At 43.4% G+C, this 21,245-nt stretch overlaps 1 pseudogene; it reads right to left on the bottom strand.

Annotated features, from left to right (window-relative positions):
- The window catches only part of LOC138664127 (zinc finger protein 585A-like), a 153,288-nt pseudogene that overhangs the window by 44,029 nt on the left and 88,014 nt on the right, over window positions 1-21,245 (bottom strand).

The raw sequence follows: 21,245 nt of genomic DNA, 5'->3' as shown, positions 1-21,245 counted from the left end.
TCTACTGTACATTTGTTACATTTGTTGCTATCAATGTTGTGTGGTCTGTGTATTTAAGATTGTTAATGATTCGTCTAGCAATTTTGATTCCTTCTTCTTTTTTGGCAAGTCCAGCTTTCCTGAAAATAGCCTCTGCATATTAATTTAAGAAAAATGGTGACAGGATGCAGTTTTGTCTGATGCCTCGGTCTACTTTGAACCATGCATTTCCGCCATGTTTTTTCGGACTGTTGCTTCTTGGTCTATATAAAGCTTCCTAATGAGGCTGATCAGGTGCTTCAGCGCACCGATATCCTTCGAGGTATTCTAAAATTTCTGGTGATCAACACAGTCAAATGCTTTGATGCAGTCAATGGACCAAAAATAAATCTTGTTGTATTTTTTGGCCTTTTCCATTATCACTTACGTGTCTTGTTCCTCTGCCTTTTATGAAACGTGCTTGTTCTTGTGGCAGCTCTTTTTCAAAGTAAGGCTGTAGCCGTCTTTGTAGGATCTTCAATAGTGATTAGTGAGTATACTCGTTGCTCGGGTTTTCCCGAGCACGCTCGGGTGATCTCTGAGTATTTACTAGTGTTCGGAGATTTAGTTTTCATCGCCTCAGCTGCATGATTTACGGCTGCTGGACAGCCTGAATACATGTGGGAATTCCCTAACAAACACATATTCCTCACATGTATTCAGACTCGGGTGGTCTCCGAGTATTTGTTAGTGCTCGGAGATTTAGTTTTCATTGCCGCAGCTGCATGATTTACCACTGCTAGACAGGCTGAATACATGTGATGAATGTCTGTTTGTTAGCGAATTCCCACATTTAGTCAGGCTGTCCAGCAGCCGAAAATGATGCAGCTGATGCGACGAAAACTAAATCTCCGAGCACTATCAAATACTTGGACATCACCCGAGCGTGCTCGGGAAACCCCAAACAACGAGTATACTCGCTCATCACTAATCTTCAGTAGTAGTTTGCTGGCATGAGGTAGAAGCTCAATAGTCCAATAGTTTCCACAGTCGGTAGCATCTCCCTTCTTCAAAATAGGAATAATTCAGTCCTTGGGCCACTTACCAGTTGTCCATATCTGTTGATACAGGCATGTGATGACATCAACTGCTACCTTCAGAAGACTTTATTAGCTATCTTGTAACCCTGTCTGATCCAGGCGCTTTGTTGCTTGACAGAAGCTTTATTGCAGCAACAACTTCATCTTTCAAGATATTCGGTTCGTTATCATTTCCAGTCTCAGTTTCTTCCCATATCACTAAGCCGTTCTTCTAGAGGTGCTACGTGTATTCTTTCCATCTTTCCTTGATCTGTTCATGCTGGTGCATGAAGGAAGATAAGGAAAAATTTGAGGATATCTCCAGCGCCGCTATGTGTGGAAGACATCAATACTCAGCAATTTATTCAAACATGCTCTTTTTTATTGAGTAAAATAACGCATGTTTAAATAAACTCCTGAAAATTGGCGTCTTCCATACACAGTGCAGTGGGAGGTATCCACAAATTCTTCTGTATCTTCTATTTCATTGGTTTGACTACCCGTGGATCCACAGCAGTTGTACAATGATTTAAAAAAGTTTTTAAATCATGTATCAGGTTAGCATAATCTGGTGATTACCGTATATACTCGTGTATAAGCCGAGGCACCTAATTTTGCCACAAATAACTGGGAAAACGTATTGACTCGAGTATAAGTCGGGTATGCATTGTCCTTATCCACATCCTTGTCTGCATGGCTCCTTATTCCCATCCTAGTCTGCGTGGCTCCTTATTCCCATCCTTGTCTGCGTGGCTCCTTATTCCCATCCTAGTCTGTATGGATCCTTATTCCCATCCTTGTCTGCGTGGCTTATTCCCATCCTTGTCTGCGTGGCTCCTTATTCCCATCTTTGCCTACGTGGCTCTTTATCCCCATCCTTGTATGTGTGACTCCTTATCCCTATCCTTACACGTGTGACTCCTTATCCCCATCCTTGTATACATGGTTCCTCATCCCTATTCTTGCATGCGTAGCCCCCATAAGAAAAGCATAAAAAAAACATCCTACTTACCTTCTCTGCGCACCAACGCAGCATATCGTTCTGGTGCCAGCAGCTCATGTGGCTGAGCAATCACGTGTCCCTGCTCATTAAAGGAATGAATATTCACATTTCTCCACGCCTATGGGAGGTGCTTCACTTAATGAGCGGGCACTCGTGATAGCCCAACAGCTGCTGGAAGCCGGCGGCTGCAACTGTGCGCACTATAAAATAAATTAATATTCATTGCCAGTGCAGTGAATATTCATTTCTCTTTAGCAGAGGGCACAGGATTTAGGCTAGGGTCACATTGCGTTAGGGCAGTCCGTTTAGCGCATAGCACTACGGACTGCGCTAACGCAATGTCCCAAAAGGGATCGCGTTAGCCAATCCCGCTAGCGCAGATCCCCGCAGCGTTCGCGGTCCGTCACTCAAATGACGGCACATTGGGCGTGCGCTAGCGATGCGTTCGCCATTACAGGCAATGGCGGCGTTAACGGACTACGTTACACCGCGTTATGCCGCGGTGTAAGGTAGTCCGTTAAACGCGGTCACATAACGCAATGTCACCCTAGCCTTAGCTGCAGCCACCGGCTCCTCCCTCCTGTGACCTGATGCTCTGCCACTCCCCTCCCCGCCTTCTTCTAGGACAATGACTCATATATAAGCCGAGGGGGCGTTTTCAATACAAAAAAATGTGCTGAAAAACTCGGTTTATACATGAGTATATAAGGTAATAATTACAATTGTATGTTGGATTAGACCCTATTTGCACTACTTTCTCCCTAGGTTTTCATGCTGGTGCATGACACACTCTCAATATACATAGCTGCCAAGTCTGTGGCCTTTTTCTTGTGAGATGATGCTCTTCTTCCACTATTGATCAGTCCCCCATCAGTTTCCATGCTGCCTCTTCCTTTTTTGGTCAAAAAGGTGATCACTTCAGCCAATCCCTGACTGGAGAAGAGAGACTAATGCATTTTTGCTGCGGCCAGAGATTGGCTGCAGCAATTACATGCAGTGAGGAAAATAAGTTTTTAATACACTGATGATTTTGCAAGTTTTCCCACCTACAAAAGAATGGAGAGGTCTGTATTTTTTTTATCATAGGTACACTTCAATTGTGAGAGACAAAATGTAAAACTAAAAACTGGAAAATCACATTGTATGATTTTAAAATCATTAAATTGCATTTTATTGCATCAAATAAGCAAGAATTAGATTTTCTTTAAGAAGCCCAACTACTCTACACTCATTACCTGTATTAATTGCACCTGTTTGAACTCTTTACCTGTATACATACTCATTCAATCACACTTTAACCTCTCCACCATGGCTAAGACCAAAGAGCTGCCTAAGGACACCAGGGACAAAATTTCAGACCTGCACAAGTTTAGGATGGGCTACAGGACAATAGGTAAGCAACAACTGTTGGTGCAATTATAGAAAATGGAAGAACCAGATGACTGTTAATCTTCCTTGGTCTGGGGCTCCATGCAAGTTCTCACCTCGTGGGGTAAGAATGATCCTGAGAAAGGTCAGGAATCAGTTCAAAACAACATGGGATCAAAGACCTAAAGAGAGCTGGGACCACAGTCTCAAGTATTACCTTTAGTAACACACTACGCCGTCATGCATTAAAATCCTGCACGACACGTAAGGTCTCCCTGCCCACGCCAGCACATGTCCAGACCCGTTTTGAAGTTTGCCAAGGATCATCTGGATGATCCAGAGGTGGAATGGGAGGAGATAATGTGGTCAGATGAAACCAAAATACAACTTTTTGGCATCAACTCCACTTGAAGTGTTTGGAGGAAGAAAAAGGGTGAGTACAAGCCCAAGAACACCATCCCAACTGTGAAGCAAAGTGGGGGAAACATCCTATTTTAGGGGCACTTACTGACATGGGTACAGGATGACTGTGTCGTATTGAAGGGCGGATGAATGGGGTCATGCATCGCAAGATTTTGACCAACAACCTCATTCTCTCAGTAAGAGCATTGAAGATGTGTTGTGGCTGGGTCTTCCAGCATGACAACGACCTGAAACACACAATCAGGGGCAACTATGGAGTGGCTGCGTAAGAAGCATTTCAAGATCCTGGAGTGGCCTATCCAGTCTCCACACCTGAACCCAATAGAAAATCTTTGGAGGGAGCTGAAACTCAACACTGCCCAGCAACAGCCCCGAAACCTGAAAGATCTAGAGAAGATCGTATGGAGAAGTGGTCCAAAATCCCTGCCACATTGAGTGCAAACTTTGTCAAGAACTACCTTCGTAATAGCAAATATTGGTTTCTGTACCAAATATTAAGTTCTGTTTTTCTATTGTATCAAATACTTATTTCATGAAATAAAATGCATATTCTTCTCTTCCCTCCTTCCCTACCCATTCCGAGTTTTGGTTTATTTTCCTTTTGAAACAATGCAATTATAACTATAATAAGTATTTTGCTACCCACCATCTCATAACAGCATAGCACACATATGATGGTAGTCTTTGGTTAATCTTTGTCATTAGTATGAAGACACAAAAGAGCACAGTGAGGAAAAAAATACAAAAGATAGAAAGAAACAGGGTATTTAGTTGATACTTTTTTTGCAAAAAAAAATGTATACTAAGCTGCTCCACCAATCGTCAAGGTATACCCATATAGAGCAGTCCTAACTAATGCATATAATCCCTATCTGATGTATTTAAAAACCTGATCATCTGCATAGTACCTGTATAAGCAGGGTTCCTACAGACTTGTTCAATGTGCAAGTAGCCCATGTGTTTCTGGTTCTATAATTGTACTCTTGTTTCTACAAGACTAGGGAGTCCACCTCTCCTTATGGGTCATTTGCATCAAAGCTGTTCCATCCAGCACGTCCACATGGATATTCCCTCTCTGAACCCTGCTTATACAGGTACTATACAGATGATCAGGTTTTTAAATACATCAGATAGGGATTATATGCATTAGTTAGGACTGCTCTATATGGGTATACCTTGACGATTGGTGGAGCAGCTTAGTATACATTTTTTTGCAAAAAAACGTATCAACTAAATACCCTGTTTTTTCCATCTTTTGACTAGCACTTGCTTATTACTGTGATTTTTTACAACAGAGTATTTTTGACCTCACTGTGCTCTTTTGCGTCTTCAAGTTTCTTGGTGGTGTGTGAACAGGTTCCTACAGACTTGTTCAATGTGCAAGTAGCCCATGTGTTTCTGGTTCTATAATTGTTCTCTTGTTTCTACAAGACTAGGGAGTCCACCACTCCTTATGGGTCATTTGCATCAAAGCTGTTCCATCCAGCATGTCCACATGGATATTCCCTCTCTGAACCATGCTTATACAAGTACTATACAGATGATCAGGTTTTTAAATACATCAGATATTTTTACAACAGAGTATTTTTGACCTCACTGTGCTCTTTTGTGTCTTCAAGTTTCTTGGTGGTGTGTGAACAGGTTCCTACAGACCAGTTTGTCATTAGTATGTATGCTTCAGGTAATATTTGCATTGATGTATGTAAAAGATATTTTTTATTCAATTAATACAAGGTTTAAAAAAATTCAAATTAATTATGTAAAAATCATCCAGAAAATTACATTGTATTTCTTTTTTACATTCTGACTCTCACAGTTGAAGTGTAACAAAGATAAAAATTACAGCCCTCTCCGCTTTTTCTAGGTGGGAACGTTTCGAAATCAGCAGTGTATCACATACTTATTTTTCCCACTGTATGTGTATGGCCAGAACAGAAAGTACAGAGATCGGCACTGTATTTTCTACATGGAAAAAAATATTTCTGTCCTTAAAAGGAATCTGTCAGCCCTGGCTTGGACTCGAGCCACCTTTTATAAACAGGCAAACAAACCCTCTAAAATGCTGGCCCGTCAATTGCGATCGAGAGAACTCATAAACTCTATACCCTCTATTAGGGATACTACGGGACATGCATCGGCCCATCCAGAGACCATTTATAAAGCATTCTATGAATACTATCAGAAGCTTTATTCCTCCCCTGAAACACCTCCCCCGCACCTTCTACAATAATTTTTACAGGACATATCCCTCCCTAATATTTCAGAACCAATATCACAGCAGCTCCAATCAGACATTCTATCTGAAGAAATTGACTTAGTAATCAAAAAGCTAAAAACAGGGAAAGCCACCGGTCCTGATGGACTCTCACTGCCATGTACTATAAAAAATGTAATAATCTCCTAGTGCCCCATATTAAAACCTTCTGTAATGCCCTTTTAAACTGTTCCCAGATGCCCCCTGAATTTTACATAGCTCATGTGACGGTCATCCCCCAACCAAAAAGAGATCACTTATTAGTTAAAAATTATAGACCCATTTCATTATTAAACGTAGATCTCAAAATATTTACGTCAATTATTACTGATAGACTTAATAAGATTCTTCCCTCATTGATACATCAGGACCAAGTGGGCTTTATACCCATGAGGCAAGGTCCTGATAACATAAGGAGAAATCTTAATGTTATTCACTCGGCAAACCACTCTCACAAACCACTTATGATGTTAGCCTTAGATATTGAAAAAGCTTTCGATTCACTCTCTTGGTCATACCTTTTCTCGGTTTTAACTAAATTCGGATTCCCCCAAAAATTGATCTCATGTCTCCAGTTGATATATGATAATCCGACTGCTTATCTTAAGCTCCCATCTACCAAACCTACCCCTATAGCTATACAGCGAGGTACACGTCAGGGATGCCCATTATCACCAGCATTATTTGCCCTAGCCATGGAGCCTTTGGCCGAAACTATAAGAAATAACCCCAACATATTAGGCCCTGCTGATCTTGGTGATCAATATAAAGTCAGTCTTTTCGCTGACGACCTCCTCCTAGCCCTAACCAACCCCTACTCTACTCTTCCCAACTTATTTTCCCTTCTCCACACGTTTGAAACAGTATCAGGCCTTAAAATTAACGTCGAAAAATCTGAGGCATTATTTGTTAATACCTCCAGGGAAGATCAAGACAATCCGGTAGCTCAGTTTGGATTTAGTAGGAAAGATCACTTTCTAACCTATATTGGAATTAATCTAACATCTCACAAATCATCCCTCTTTAAATGGAACTACCACCCATTAATTAGAAAGTTTCAGGCTGACATAGCCAGGTGGTCCTCTCTGAATCTGTCCTGGCTGGGTCGCTTGCACGCCATTAAGATGATATCCCTCCCGCAATTTTTATATCTATTTCGTTCACTCCCTATTGCAATACCATCAAAAAACCTTCGAGATATTCAAACGCTCATCTCAAAGTTTATATGGATAGGTAAGAGGCCAAGGATCAAAACAAAATATTATGTTTTTGCATAGAAAGATAGGTGGGCTATCTCTACCCAACCTTGCATCATATTTTAAATCTGCCCAAATAGCCCAAGTGACTAATGTCAATTCCGATAACAGAAGCCCTAGATGGGAACATTTAGAATCTCATTTTCTACGGCCTTATTCTCTCCCTGGCCTCCTGTGGTCCACTGGCAAAATTCCGCAAAATATTTCTGACACTGCCCCTTTTTCTGCCCACTCCTTAATCGTCTGGAGGAAAGAGAGATTCAAATATGGTTTACAATCTGAGTCCTCTCCACTCACCTCCTTATTCCATAACCCTATGTTCTTACCAGGCCTAGAGCCCTCTTTTTTCTTGGTGGATCTTGAGAGGTATCACCACGTTGAAACACCTTTGCTCCCCATTCAATATTCTACTCACTAGACAAGAATTCATTCAGAAACATGCGCTACCGTTTAGGGAAGCACTACGTATAAATCAAGTCCTTCATTTTGCTAGGCGAATTCTACCTCATGGGACCCTGTTGTGAATTCTGTTATCGAACTCCCTCCTGTGGTCATGAATGGTACTTCGGCGAGTTCTGTCCATGGACTCCCTCTGGTGGCTGTGAGTGGTGCTGCTGCTTCTGAGGTTCCTTCCACAGGTGAAGGAGTTTATTCGTTGGCTGGCTGCTCTATTTAACTCCACTCAGATCGTTACTCCATGCCAGCTGTCAATGTTCTTGTACTGGTTCAGTTCGCTCTTGGATCTTTCTGGTGACCTGTCTACTCCAGCAGAAGCTAAGTCCCTGCTAGTTAATTATTTGTTCATTGTTTCCTTGTCCAGCTTGCTATCATGATTTTGTTTTGCTAGCTGGAAGCTCTGGGATGCAGAGTGGCACCTCCGCACCGTGAGTCGGTGCGGAGGTCTTTTTGCACACTCTGCGTGGTCTTTTTGTAGTTTTTGTGCTGACCGCAAAGATACCTTTCCTATCCTCTGTCTGTTTAGTAAGTCGGGCCTCTCTTTGCTGAAACCTGTTTCATTTCTGTGTTTGTGACTTTCATCTTTACTCACAGTCAATATATGTGGGGGGCTGCCTTTTCCTTTGGGGAATTTCTCTGAGGCAAGGTAGGCTTTATTTTCTATTTCTAGGGCTAGTTAGCTCTTAGGCTGTGAAGAGGCGTCTAGGCCGTGTTAGGTACGCTCCATGGCTATTTCTAGTTGTGTGATAGGATTAGGGATTGCGGTCAGCAGAGTTCCCACTTCCCAGAGCTTGTCCTGTGTGAGTTTAACCATCAGGTCACTCCGGGTGCTCCTAACCACCAGGTCCATAACAGGACCCCATTTCTTGCAACCGGGTTTGAACAGAGGTGCCTGCACGACCCTATGGGGAGAGGAATGATCTCCTTGGTATACTCTGCTTTTAATACACCACGTATGAAAGAGAAACTAAAATTTATATTACAGTGGGAGGAGGATTTGGGTCTTGTCATACCCATAGAAAAATTGTATATGTGCTGTGATACACTTACAAAGGGTAGTCATCAGGCCTCTTTAGCAGAAACGTCGATCAAGGTTCTCCACAGAGCGTATTACATCCCAACGAGACTTCATGCCATCCACCCACACATACCCGACAATTGTTTCAGAGGTTGTAATGCCTTGGGTGACATGTTACACATATGGTGGAGCTGTCCAGTCGTTGAGACTTTGTGGTGCGATGCCAAGTCAATCGTAGAACAGATCTATGGTAAAACAGTCTCCATGGATCCCACAGTATTTCTGCTGGGGGCAAAATATCCTGGATTCTCTAAAAGTCTACATAAATTGGTAACCATCATCTGTATGGCTGCTAAAATTCATATTGCTGCCAGATGGAAAACCACGTCACTTTCCATTTCGCTAGTCAAGGATAGAATAAACACGATTCTATTATACGAACGTATTCAAGCAACCAGGAATGATGAGTGGAGCACTTTTTTCCGGACTTGGAACCCTTGGCTTGACCTCGATTCTAATGTTCTTCTGACTCAAGTTCTTACGCTTTCCCCATAATGTAGCTTATGTAGAAGGTCTGAAGTCCATCTAGCAAATACCGCCTTGGTAGAATAAATCTTCCTATGATTTATAAGCAATGTCGTATATATTTGGTGCCCCCCAGACTTTTGCCCTACTTAGACTTTATCTAGTAATCACTATCTAAATTTCCGGGTCTCTTGAGTGCTGACCTACATGAACAATATCACCTGTTATGCTGTAGTTATTGTCAGTTTGATGACAGTATTTATGCTCCCCTTCCTGATGTAATTACCCTTTGTATGTATTGTCTGGGTGTCTTTGTATCTTTTGTTTGCCCCATTTAAAACTGAAATTAGTATATAGCAATCATTATACTTTGTATTGATGCACCTTTTTCTTCTGTACAGAAGATTGTTTATTCTTTGTTATATTTAAAACTTTAAATAAACATATTGAAACTGAAAAGGAATCTATCACCACATCTGTCACAGGTGGTAGACTGCTGAAGAGAGTCCTATCTGAATGCCTACTATCAGATGCCTTGTTGTGGATTAATCATGTTTTATCACTTTTTATAAATGACCTCTTCCAGGCTATGGGGTGGATGCTGCCTGGAAGATAACTCTGCCTCCGGAGCTTATTTTACATGAAGGGGCGTACCATGGTGATGTGAAATAGCCGCTCTCTGCTCTCCTGATGCTCTCCTGATCTCATTGTAGAGCTGCGTGCGATTATACCTGACACATCTGCAGGTTCCTCTCAGCTTCGGTTTTCATCTCGCAGGCAAACAGGGTTGCAATACGGCAGAGCTCAGAGAGAAGCAAAAAAATGTGTTTGCAAAGAGCCAAATTTAATTTCTCTGATTCTGTGTTAGTTACTGGTCTCACACTGGTAACACTGCCTTTCATTTAAAATAACTTCTGGAGGCAGAGTTTTCTTCCAGGCAACATCCTCCCCAGAGTCTGGAAGAGTTTATCTATATAAAGTGATAAAAGATGATTTCTCAACAACAAGATATCTGATATGAGACATACAGGTGTCACTCTCCTCAGCATTCTATAACCTGTATGCTCATATTAATAGTTAAGGTAGGTAAAATATGGTGACAAATTCCCTTTAAAATCCATATCACAATACTTTCTACGAGCAAACCCTAAAAAAATTCAACACCAAATTATACGAGCCTGTGATTGAGGAGAACCTGTGACTTCTCGGCATTTAGTGGCTACTACTCACCTGTGCGGTTATCTGCAGTAATCTCCTCTTTACACCGCTCATCACCCTTCACATATGTCTCCGTAATATTAATATGGGGCAGATCTTTACCCTGAAACAAATAAGTCACAGACAGATGAAGTTGTTTGAAGAACAATAAAGATCATAAATGAACATGATAAAACTGAAGTAACAGCAGTATTTATTACTTGGCTCCAGGTCTCCTGCTTAAATTCATCACAATTTCTGGTTGGCACTCAACAATAGTTAGAAGACTTTGGTGTTCTGTAGTAGTGGATGCCCCTCAAAATAAAAGTGCAAAATACCATGGCATGCACTTAGGCAATTTAAAGATTTGTTGGCAATTTAGCATATGGAAATTGTCAGCCCCTGTATTTCCTATGAACCACAGCTGTAATCAGGTCAGGGACAGGCCAAAACGTTGTCCATCCTTTCTATTTCTTTCCAAATCCTGTATAAATCCAACCTGTAGGCTCCTAATTATAATGAACAGTCTCCATGATCAGAAAATAGTGAGAAGATCCAGACAACATCTAATGTCTATGATCAGCTTTATTCTCTCATCGCCACCAAGTATAAAGCAAGTTAGATGTCCTAAGTTCTTACAGCTTCTACAAATTCTCCAACCATCTTGAAATGTTGACAACTGAGAGGATGGATACATGGATTCAGCTTGTACCAAATTGTGACCTGCCGATTACCATGGTGCAACAGCAAGCTGGATTCATAGAAAATCAGTTAATTGCTGCACTCAAGGGTCACGGGTCTAATTTTTATATAGGAAAATATAAACTTTAGAAAGGGCTGCTGAATCAAAGAAACTCAGTGTACAATACCGGTCGATAACACAAGACCTTCACATCCTTCTACCCGTCATATGGGAGATCTCATGACATCTTCTCTCCAACTACCTGATGATCTTGAGGATCAGTGGAATCTTCTTCTTTACAGTCTTGTGGTGGAAGTAGAGGACGTGGACATCTCTCTGGTGTTGTCCTCTCACTGGATAGAACTGGAGGAAACACATACAAGGACTGAATTCATAATTTACATAGAGATAATTATAATCTGTGTACATTTAGTCTTTGTCTATTACCTGGTGATGTGAGGGGCTGGGTCATCTCCATCGTGACATCCTTGTACTGATTTTTGTGACTGTCTAAATACTCCCACTCCTCCATAGACAAATAGACAGCGACATCCTGACACCTTATAGGAACCTGACACATACAATGATACCGTCATCCCCCGATCCCTCCATAGCGTTACTGTATAATGTCCCAGCATTCCCAGCAGTGTCACCTCTCCAGTCAGCAGCTCAATCATCTTGTAGGTGAGTTCTAGGATCTTCTGGTCATTGATGTCCTCATGTATCAGGGGGTGAGGTGGAGACCTCGTCATCGGGCTCAGGGGTCTTCCCCATCCCTCAGACACAGGGTCCTGACAGCGCTCACTAGAGGTCTTCACTACTGTGTAATCCTGGTTATGGAGAGACACATTAATAAACCTCACTACAGACATTTCCAGAGTCCTCACCTCTCCAGTTCTGTCCATCTGTTATTCCCATAGAATGATGTAATGTGACGTCATCAGAATCTCTCACCTCTCCAGTAATCCGGAAGAGGATCTCTAGGGTGAGGTGTAATATCCTCTCCGCCATCTTGTCCCTGTTGCTATCCATATTCGCCGGGTCTATTAGTACAATTCTCTGGAAGATCTCAACTGAGACGATCCGATATTGTAGGGACCTGAAGGGGAAAAAGATGAGCCAATGTAATAAAGATCCCATGTAATAATCCAACTAGTGGAGATAATAGGGGCAAACATTTGCTGAGATATAACGTTTAGATCAGGGGTCTCAAACACGTAGCCCCTGAGGCTGCTTCATGCAGCTCGCAGGAATTTAGACCCATTTACATTACCGACCCTGTAGCTCTGGCTCCAGGGAAAGAGAAGAAACAGCCGTCAGTAAGTTATATGGGAGCGAGACTAGGAATGTCACCAGCACTGAGGGGGTTAATGTCCCCTGCCCCCAGTAATGGAGAATCTCCAGCACCTACCTCCACCTGCAGAGCCGCTCACCACATATATGGCTGTTCTGTGTACCCAGGACCTGTGATGAGGTCACAGGAGGGGAGGAGTCAGGGGTCACATGATCAGGGGCCTCAGTGTATGCAGGACTCTGCTGTGCTGCCTTGTTCTGGTTGTCATGGTGCTGGATGAGGGGAAGTTTCTGTGTGGGGTTGAGGGGTTTACAGTGTGGATGTAGCAGAGCCGTGTGTGTACAAAGTGTACGGAGCAGAGGCGTGTGTGTACGATGTGTGCGGAGCAGAGGCGTGTGTGTCGACGTGTGCAGAGCTGAGCCGTGTTTGTATGGGGCACCTTGTAGAGCTGCGTGTATACGACTTGTACAGTGCGGAACCTTGTGTATATTTATGATGTTCATACAGCGGAGCCGTGTCTGTAGGGAGTGGAGGTGTGTGTATGAGGTGTACGGAGCAGACAACCCGTAGCGTTTACTGTCCGTGGGAACGTACCCTAAGTGTGAGATTTGTTGTGTGTCATTGAAGCTGGCACTGTTAGTATTCAGTGTAATCCATTGTATAAGTGAAATATGTGTTATGTCTGAGCAATGTGTGTATGATATGATATGCCCTCGAGGAATGCAGTTTGACACCCCTGGTATACAGTATCCCCAGTGTGTGAGGGCTGTGTGTGGTATACAGCATCCCCAGTGTGCGAGGGCTGTGTGCGGTATACAGTATGCCCAATGTGCGAGGGCTGTGTGCGGTATACAGTAGGCCCAGTGTGTGAGGGCTGTGTGTGGCATACAGTATGCTCAGTGTGTGAGGGCTGTGTGCAGTATACAGTATGCCCAGTGTGCGAGGGCTGTGTGCAGGATACAGTATGCCCAGTGTGCGAGGGCTGTGTGCGGTATACAGCATGCCCAGTGTGTGAGGGCTGTGTGCAGTATGCCCAGTGTGCGAGGGCTGTGTGCGGTATACAGTATGCCCAGTGTGCGAGAGCTGTGTGCGGTATACAGTATGCCCAGTGTGTGAGGGCTGTGTGCAGTATACAGTATGCCCAGTGTGCGAGGGCTGTGTGCGGTATACAGTATGCCCAGTGTGCGAGGGCTGTGTGCGGTATACAGTATGCCCAGTGTGTGAGGGCTGTGTGTGGCATACAGTATGCTCTGTGTGTGAGGGCTGTGTGCAGTATACAGTATGCCCAGTGTGCGAGGGCTGTGTGCAGTATACAGTATGCCCAGTGTGCGAGAGCTGTATGTGGTATACAGTGTGCAAGGGCTGTGTGCAGTTTACAGTATGCCCAGTGTGCGAGGGCTGTGGGTGGTATACAGTAGAGTTGAGCGACTTTTACTTTTTTAGGATCGAGTTGGGTTTCGCGAAACCCGATTTTCTCAAAAGTCGGGTCGGGTGAAATCGGCCGATTATTGCGAAAAGTCGGGGGCCGACCGAAACACGAAACCCAATGCAAGTCAATGGGGAATCAAAGTCGGGAGTGAGTGGAGGACAGGAAAACACCTACAGTGCCCATTTTAATGCCAAAAACATCAATTCTTATTTCTTAAGCTTGTCAATCTAAATTTACTTCATAATAATAGTTAGGCATTGAAAACAGGGGCTCATTTGGCTAAAGTTGTGGGGGGGGGGGGGGGGTAAGGGTGGCTCAAGATTTTCGTGGGCCCGAGAAACGCGGAATACGTCATGGCGGTGGAGCAGGGAGAGGTAAGTATTTCAACTTTGCAAGTGCTGCGATCCTGAGCAAGCAGGGGGGGCCCACTAGTTGGCACTGGCACAGGGCCCCTCATAATACGGCGGTGTGTTTGACGGCGGGCGGTGTCTCCCACTGCCAGAGACAGTTTTGTGTACTATGAGGGGCCCTGTGCCAGTGACAACGAGCATGCCCCCCAACCTGATGAAGGAACCTGCACTTTAATCTGCACCTTCCTCTTTGTCCCCGTGTAAGGTGGTATAGTATGCAGGAAGGGGAACCTGACTTTCAGCAGGGTCAGATTCTGGCTGTGTAGAGTGCAAGAAGAATGTACTGGTCTGGGTCAATGTACCAGCAGACTCATCTAGCAGTGGCTGGCCAATGGGCAGGATGAGGAGTAAACACAGATATAGGCCCAAATAATAAAGTAGGCTAAATGCAGATCAAAAGTGGTAACAGGACTAAACAGGCAGCATTGCTTTGATCAGTGGAGGACAACTGTAATGAGTGGCTGACACAGTTAGTAGGCCCAAGTAATAAAGTGGGCCAAATGCAGTTCAAAATTGGTAACAGGAGTAAACAGGCGGCTCAGCTTTGTTCAGTGGAGAAGAAAAGCAAGGAGCGGCAGACACCGTTAGTAGGCCCAACCAAACAAGTAGGCCAAATGCAGTTTAATATTTGAAACAGGAGAAAACTGGCGGCTCAGCTTTTTTCAGTGGAGGAGAAAAGCAAGGAGCGGCAGACACCGTTAGTAGGCCCAACCAAACAAGTAGGCCAAATGCAGTTTAATATTTGGAACAGGAGTAAACTGGCGGCTCAGCTTTGTTCAGTAGAGAACAACTGTAATGAGTGGCGCAGACAGACTTAGTAGGCCTAAAATAAAAAAGTAGGCTCCAAACAGTTCAAAATTGGTAACAGGACTAAACATGCGGCATAGCTTTGTTCAGTGGAGGACAACTGTAATGAGTGGCGCAGACAGACTTAGTAGGCCTAAAATAAAAAAGTAGGCTCAAAGCAGTGCAAAATTGGTAACAGGAGAAAACAGGCGGCTTAACAGTGGAGGACAGCTGTAAAGGTAACAGGAGAAAACAGGCGGCTTAACAGTGGAGGACAGTTGTAAAGAGTGGCGCAGACAGACTTAGTAGGCCTAAAATAAAAAAGTAGGCTCAATGCTGTTCAAAATTGGTAAGAGGAGTACACAGGCGGCATAGCTTTGTTCAGTGGAGAAGGACAACTGTTATGGGAGGCTCACACAGATTTAGAACGCCTAAAATAAAAAAGTAGGCTAAATGCTGTTCAAAATTGGTAACAGGAGTACACAGGCGGCATTGCTTTGTTCAGTGGAGGACAACTGTAATGAGAGGCTGACACAGTTACTAGGCCCAAGTAACTAAGCAGGCTAAATGCAGTTCAAAATTGGTAACAGGAGTACACAGGCTGCATTGCTTTGTTCAGCGGAGGAGGACAACTGTTATGAGAGGCTCACACAGACTTAGTAGGCCTAAAATAAAAAAGTAGGCTAAATGCTGTTCAAAATTGGTAAGAGGAGTACACAGGCGGCATAGCTTTGTTCAGGGGAGGAGGACAACTGTTATGAGAGGCTCACACAGATTTAGTAGGCCTAAAATAAAAAAGTAGGCTAAATGCTGTTCAAAATTGGTAACAGGAGTACACAGGCGGCATTGCTTTGTTCAGTGGAGGACAACTGTAATGAGAGGCTGACACAGTTACTAGGCCCAAGTAACTAAGTAGGCTAAATGCAGTTCAAAATTAGTAACAGGAGTACACAGGCGGCATTGCTTTGTTCAGCGGAGGAGGACAACTGTTATGAGAGGCTCACACAGACTTAGTAGGCCTAAAATAAAAAAGTAGGCTAAATGCTGTTCAAAATTGGTAAGAGGAGTACACAGGCGGCATAGCTTTTTTCAGCGGAGGAGGACAACTGTTATGAGAGGCTCACACAGATACTAGGCCCAAGTAACTGAGTAGGCTAAATGCAGTTAAAAAATGGTAACAGGAGTATACAGGTGGCATTGCTTTGTTCAGTGGAGGACAACTGTAAGAAGTGGCCGACACAGTTAGTAGGCCAAAATAATAAAGTGGGCTAAATGTCAGCCAAAAAAATGTTCATAAATAAACTGGTCGCATAGCTAAGCACAGGGGTGGGCTCCACTGCTGAGTAGTAGAGAGTGGTAGTTGGCGCAAAGTATTAATTGGTCTAAATGGAGGCCAGGGACCCTGTATATTTTTACTATCCTCTATCATTTCAACAAATTTGTATTGGCAGTGCCATTGAAGGATTTAACAGCACAGACTACACAGTGGTGGAGCAGGGAGAGGTAAGTATTGCAAGTGGTAGAGCACTGTTCGAGCTGGGGGGAACACTCTCGTGGGCGGCGGTACTGGCACAGGGCCCCTCATATTACAACGGTGTGTCTGACGGGTGTGCACCACCACCGTCAGAGACACTTCATTGTACTATGAGGGACCCTGTGCCAGTGCCGTTGCCCAAAAGTGGGCACACCCAACTGTCCAGGCAAACGGCACTCGCACGGGTGCTTGCGCCAAGTGGTGACCAGTGACCACGGCCCTGTGGGGGGAGTCAGACCATTTAGGGAGGTATAAAAATGGCCTATGGTGGATATTCAGCAGCTGCAAATGGAGGAATTGGAGCAGTCAGTAAGAGGAGGCCAAAAGCAAGACATTTTTCAGGCAAGCTACGTGTCAGCAGGGGAAGGTGGGGCAAAATAATTTGAAATCCATGATTGGCTCATTTTAATGAAGAAACACCAAATAATATCCCAAACTGGACCATGAAGGAGCCAATGAGAGAAAACCAACGCAAAAAACCTTCACAAAAAGGGAGCCACCAAATATATATAAAAAGTACAAACTTTATTGAATAATATAAAAAGACTAAAACAGGGCAGTAGTCACCAGTGCAGCAGCAAGGTGGGACTCACTCGGGGGCAACTATAATATTAGCAGCATACATTATAATAAACAAGAAAAAGCACAAACATAGTAGTGATACAAATAATAAATATATACCAAATAACTGTGCATATAATACATATAAAAATATGCGTAAAATAGATCAAAAACTGGTAAGTAATCACAAGTACAAAAGATACAAGTAAAGTGCACTAAGCCATTAGGATGTGCGCCATAAATACATAATAATAAATAACGGTATAGTTACCATGTGAGAGCACCCGAGGACCCACCACACCCGACGCGCGTTTCGCAATGAAATGCTTCGTCCAGGGGTCCCACCTTGCTGCTGCACTGGTGACTACTGCCCTGTTTTAGTCTTTTTATATTATTCAATAAAGTTTGTACTTTTTATATATATTTGGTGGCTCCCTTTTTGTGAAGGTTTTTTGCGTTGGTTTTCTCATTTTAATGAAGGTTAGATCATCAACATTTCGGGTGGCCAGACGAGTCCTTTTTTCGGTCAGTATTGAACCAGCAGCACTGAAGACTCTTTCTGATAGCACACTAACAGCTGGGCAAGCGAGCTCCTGTAATGCATATTCTGCCAATTCAGGCCAGGTGTCTATTTTTGATGCCCAGTAATCAAAGGGGAATGACCTGTGAGGGAGAACATCGATAAGGGAGGAAAAATAGTTCGTAACCATACTGGACAAATGCTGTCTCCTGTCACTTTGAATCGATGCAGCAGTACCTGTCGTGTCTGCGGTCATTGCGAAATCACTCCACAACCTGGTCATAAAACCCCTCTGTCCAACGCCACTTCTGATTTGTGCACCTCTAACACCTCTGCCATGTTGCCCCCTACAGCTCATGTGAGAACCATCACCGCCGCTGTGTGCTGGGAATGCCTGAACCAAACGGTCTACAAGAGTTACATAGTTACATAGTTATTAAGGTTGAAGGAAGACTATAAGTCCATCTAGTTCAACTCATAGCCTAACCTAACATGCCCTAACATGTTGATCCAGAGGAAGGCAAAAAAAAACCATGTGGCAAGAGTAAGCTCCACATTGGGGAAAAAAATTCCTTCCCGACTCCACACACGGCAATCAGACTAGTTCCCTGGATCAACGCCCTATCAAGGAACTAGTGTATATACCCTGTAACATTATACTTTTCCAGAAAGGTATCCAGTCCCCTCTTAAATTTAAGTAATGAATCACTCATTACAACATCATACGGCAGAGAGTTCCATAGTCTCACTGCTCTTACAGTAAAGAATCCGCGTCTGTTATTATGCTTAAACCTTTTTTCCTCCAAACGCAGAGGATGCCCCCTTCTCCCGGTTTCAGGTCTATGATTAAAAAGATCATCAGAAAGTTTTTTGTACTGTCCCCTCATATATTTATACATTAACATAAGATCACCCCTTAGCCTTCGTTTTTCCAAACTAAATAGCCCCAAGTGTAATAACCTATCTTGGTATTGCAGACCCCCCAGTCCTCTAATAACTTTGGTCGCTTGTTGTGAATTCTGTGGCTGAATTCACTCCTGTGGTCACAAGTGGTACTGCAGCGTCTGAGCTTCCTCCCTCAGGTGTTCTGGTGAGCTCGTTGGCTGCTTTGTTATTTAACTCCGCCTGATTCTGTCTTCCTTGCTCCTTGTCAATGTTCCAGTGTTGGATCTGAGCTTCTAGATCTTTCCTGTGGCCTGCTGCTCTGCTTAGATAAGTGCTTTTTTGCTTTTGTTGCTATTTTTTCTGTCCAGCTTGTCATTTCGTTTTGCTGGAAGCTCTGAGACGCAAAGGGTGTACCGCCGTGCCGTTAGTTCGGCACGGTGGGTCTTTTTGCCCCCTTTGCGTGGTTTTTTGCTTTAGGGTTTTTTGTAGACTGCAAAGTTCTCTTTGCTATCCTCGCTCTATCTAGAATATCGGGCCTCACTTTGCTGAATCTATTTCATCCCTACGTTTGTCTTTTCTTCTTGCTAACAGTCATTATATGTGGGGGGCTGCCTTTTCCTTTGGGGTATTTCTCTGAGGCAAGTCAGGCTTGTTTTTCTATCTTCAGGCTAGTCAGCTCCTCAGGCTGTGCCGAGTTGCATAGGTAGTGTCAGGCGCAATCCACAGCTGCCTTTAGTTGTGCTTAGGATAGGTTCAGGTATTGCGGTCTACAGAGATTCCACGTCTCAGAGCTTGTTCTATTGTTTTTGGGTTATTGTCAGATCACTGAACCCAAGAAGAGGTGCGAAACCGGCTAAATAAGATTAAAATAGATAAATCTCCGGGTCCGGATGGCATACACCCACGAGTACTAAGAGAACTAAGTAATGTAATAGATAAACCATTATTTCTTATTTTTAGTGACTCTATAGCGACAGGGTCTGTTCCGCAGGACTGGCGCATAGCAAATGTGGTGCCAATATTCAAAAAGGGCTCTAAAAGTGAACCTGGAAATTATAGGCCAGTAAGTCTAACCTCTGTTGTTGGTAAAATATTTGAAGGGTTTCTGAGGGATGTTATTCTGGATTATCTCAATGAGAATAACTGTTTAACTCCATATCAGCATGGGTTTATGAGAAATCGCTCCTGTCAAACCAATCTAATCAGTTTTTATGAAGAGGTAAGCTATAGACTGGACCACGGTGAGTCATTGGACGTGGTATATCTCGATTTTTCCAAAGCGTTTGATACCGTGCCGCACAAGAGGTTGGTACACAAAATGAGAATGCTTGGTCTGGGGGAAAATGTGTGTAAATGGGTTAGTAACTGGCTTAGTGATAGAAAGCAGAGGGTGGTTATAAATGGTATAGTCTCTAACTGGGTCGCTGTGACCAGTGGGGTACCGCAGGGGTCAGTATTGGGACCTGTTCTCTTCAACATATTCATTAATGATCTGGTAGAAGGTTTACACAGTAAAATATCGATATTTGCCGATGATACAAAACTATGTAAAGCAGTTAATACAAGAGAAGATAGTATTCTGCTACAGATGGATCTGGATAAGTTGGAAACTTGGGCTGAAAGGTGGCAGATGAGGTTTAACAATGATAAATGTAAGGTTATACACATGGGAAGAGGGAATCAATATCACCATTACACACTGAACGGGAAACCACTGGGTAAATCTGACAGGGAGAAGGACTTGGGGATCCTAGTTAATGATAAACTTACCTGGAGCAGCCAGTGCCAGGCAGCAGCTGCCAAGGCAAACAGGATCATGGGGTGCATTAAAAGAGGTCTGGATACACATGATGAGAGCATTATACTGCCTCTGTACAAATCCCTAGTTAGACCGCACATGGAGTACTGTGTCCAGTTTTGGGCACCGGTGCTCAGGAAGGATATAATGGAACTAGAGAGAGTACAAAGGAGGGCAACAAAATTAATAAAGGGGATGGGAGAACTACAATACCCAGATAGATTAGCGAAATTAGGATTATTTAGTCTAGAAAAAAGACGACTGAGGGGCGATCTAATAACCATGTATAAGTATATAAGGGGACAATACAAATATCTCGCTGAGGATCTGTTTATACCAAGGAAGGTGACGGGCACAAGGGGGCATTCTTTGCGTCTGGAGGAGAGAAGGTTTTTCCACCAACATAGAAGAGGATTCTTTACTGTTAGGGCAGTGAGAATCTGGAATTGCTTGCCTGAGGAGGTGGTGATGGCGAACTCAGTCGAGGGGTTCAAGAGAGGCCTGGATGTCTTCCTGGAGCAGAACAATATTGTATCATACAATTATTAGGTTCTGTAAAAGGACGTAGATCTGGGGATTTATTATGACGGAATATAGGCTGAACTGGATGGACAAATGTCTTTTTTCGGCCTTACTAACTATGTTACTATGTTACTGTATGTGCTCTGATTGCTGGCACACTGTGTCACTGGATTGCCTACATAACAGTACAAGGAGCCAACCTAATGATTCTCAATAGAGGGAAAAAAGAAATTCTGACATCATTTGTTTTTCTCAGCTCTGTGTTCAGTCTTTTTTTTCCCCTAGAC

This window comes from Ranitomeya imitator, chromosome 2 (assembly GCF_032444005.1).
Source record: "Ranitomeya imitator isolate aRanImi1 chromosome 2, aRanImi1.pri, whole genome shotgun sequence".
Classification (NCBI taxonomy): domain Eukaryota; kingdom Metazoa; phylum Chordata; class Amphibia; order Anura; family Dendrobatidae; genus Ranitomeya; species Ranitomeya imitator.
This window is presented reverse-complemented; position numbering and strand designations above follow the sequence as displayed.